This window comes from Montipora capricornis, chromosome 1, assembly GCF_036669925.1.
Source record: "Montipora capricornis isolate CH-2021 chromosome 1, ASM3666992v2, whole genome shotgun sequence".
In the NCBI taxonomy this organism is placed as follows: Eukaryota; Metazoa; Cnidaria; class Anthozoa; order Scleractinia; family Acroporidae; genus Montipora; species Montipora capricornis.
In genome coordinates, this window is record NC_090883.1 from 43,982,964 (window position 1) to 43,985,463 (window position 2,500).

Here is a 2,500-nt window from a genome sequence, read left to right on the forward strand (position 1 = left end):
CATAATCTATAAATGCCTACCAGCGGGTGCCTCACTGTTGAGATGAATAGCTAGTATCTTTCAAACAGGGTTGCTTTGTCTTTCTTAACTGTCCCGTTTCGCAGGGTGACTTTTACTTCCGTTTTTTGCTGGGTTTTGTTAAGTTCATCGAACAATGAGATGCGATCGATTTTTCTTCGATGTTGAATTGTCCGCTTTTAGCCGTTTCATCTACTTTGCTTCATCAAGCGCATGCTAACTTGTGGACCACCACGGTTGAGAAAATATGACACAGTATGATTTTCGTCGTGGTACGTTCTAGGTCCATACGTTCAACCTTTCATGTAAGCCAATTCGCGAAATGTCGCACTGCTCGAAACCCTATAGTTGCATTTGACACTGCTTTTTAGAAAAGCAAGCAAAAGTTTTGAAGATGATAAAAAACAAGCTAAGCACTATTTTTTAAGGAAAGAAGGGAAAGAGAGGGAGAGAGAAGAAGAAACCAAAAAGCAAGCGACGATCGAGTAAGAGATGCCACCCCGTGAAAGAGAACGACTGAGAGCGCTAGAAAACTGGCGAAATATCAGTGTCAAACAACAAGAAAGATAGAGAAAGCAAGAAAGACTGCAGAGCCTGAATAAAGAGACGAAATTGTAATGACGAGCAGCGGAAGAAACTGAGCAAATACGAGTACGAACAAACAGGTTGAATGATGTTAACGGAAAACCGGCGAAAAGAGCGCGAAATAGCACGGGAAAATAGAGTAATACATGGTAAATGAGTAGACCGGATTAGTCGCATGGTAAGTAGACTAGTTATAAAAATATCTGAAAACAAAACCATTAATTAATAAATAATGACTGAGGAGTTCCGCTTTTAGGCTTGCCTAAATAAAAATTACACTACTTCTTTTATTTTATTTTATTTTTGAAGTTTAAATTAACTCTCTAATTAACTGCATTCGTGTAGGTTGTTTGGTTAAGTTTGCTTTTAACCACTTTTAGGGTGCGTTCGATTGACTGTATTGCCGAATAGGAACCTGAAATGGAATAGAAGTTAGAAATCCTTCGTTTTCACGGAGATTCACACTTAAGTGCTATTTTAAACGTATCTTTATTATCCTTGTTGTTTTAAAACGCCAGACATACCGTTTTAAATCATCACTCCACGTATTTTAATTCCGTAATAGGGTCAATCGAACGCACCCATAGTTTCGACCGATACCCAGTGACTTGAAATACTCGCTTGATGCTTTAGTGAGTAGGTGGTACCGACAAAGAGGAGAAGAGCTCTTAAACTAAAGAAACGATTAAGGAATGTTCGTTTGCCTAAAAAACCCTTCAGTTTGCGAAGTTGAATTTTGACGTAAATATTTGAGTTTTGAGTTTTCACATGTCGGGGAATGATCGCCGACGATCGCAAAAACCTATTTTCCCGATTCGCCCCCGACCATCCCACATTATCGGGGATGCCTATACGATTCATAGTTTTCATTAGTCGGCAAAGTCCAGATAGCCGGCTTTGCAGTATGAATGTTATCCAAGTTAGGCCCAGGATGATTTCACCAAAGAAAAGCGGCTTAGAGAAAAACTTTACAAGTGATTCTTACCAGAAAACGCTCCTCAGTTTTCGCTTCAGTCTCACCTGAAAACGGAATCGTAGAATGCAATGTGGTCAGTCCGTAATTGTTCTATAAGTAATATCCACCAGTAACATTGAAACCCAATCATATTTCACTCGAAAAAAATGTTGACCTTATTTATGTAGACACAAGCGATGATGTTATAACTTAAATTATTTAGAGAACGAAGGTCGGGGAATTTCTTATTATCTTGGAACGCTTTTCCACCGGTCAAAATCCGTTTTAAAATCACACCGGACAGAAATACTATGAAGTGAAGGTAACGTTTCTAAACTCTAAACATCTCTTTGTTTCAGCCTTTAGAGTATAGTGCTGCTGTTATTTATAGCAGATCATCTTTAATAGATTCTTTAAGACATTCCATCATCTTTAGCATTTTAAAAGGACGCATTTCGTCCATTTTGCCGCTAAGTCTTGTGTTGAGGAGTGCGTTGACAGAAATTAATTTTCTTTCGTTCTCAGTTTGAAGTTTTACTTTCACTGTTGCTTAACAAGATTCTTAGGAAATCTTAACTGCAGTGGTAGTACTTGTTTTGTTGTTCTTTAGAGAGATTCCTAGCTTTAATTGCAACAATGCGCTTGATGAAATTGTTTTATTTTGTGGGTCAGTTTTCTGTCGTATGCGGACCAACACTGCAACGAGGAACGAAAATTAAAAGGAGTCACATTGTATGCACATCAAGGACAGTTTTCGGTTTGGAATACAATGGATGAAAGCTCAAAGATTTCACTGAGCCACTGTGCCATAAGATACTCCGTCATGCTCGGGCAAGATCAGATAGATAAGACTATCCAAATACTGCAACAGTCTTTTCTTGTGATTTCGGGAGTCCATCAAAGAATGTTAATGTCCCAAAATTCAAAATTATTTTTTCATTT

The 2,500-nt window shown here is 38.2% G+C and overlaps 1 long non-coding RNA gene across 1 annotated transcript in view; it reads right to left on the reverse strand.

The window, feature by feature from the left end:
* Positions 1–1,629, reverse strand: part of LOC138054258 (uncharacterized) — a 6,657-nt gene extending 5,028 nt beyond the window's left edge. Inside the window, exon 1 of the long non-coding RNA XR_011133263.1 lies at positions 1,589–1,629. This is a non-coding gene — a long non-coding RNA (uncharacterized lncRNA). The remainder of the gene's footprint in view (positions 1–1,588) is intronic.
* Between the last annotated feature and the right edge of the window lie 871 nt (positions 1,630–2,500).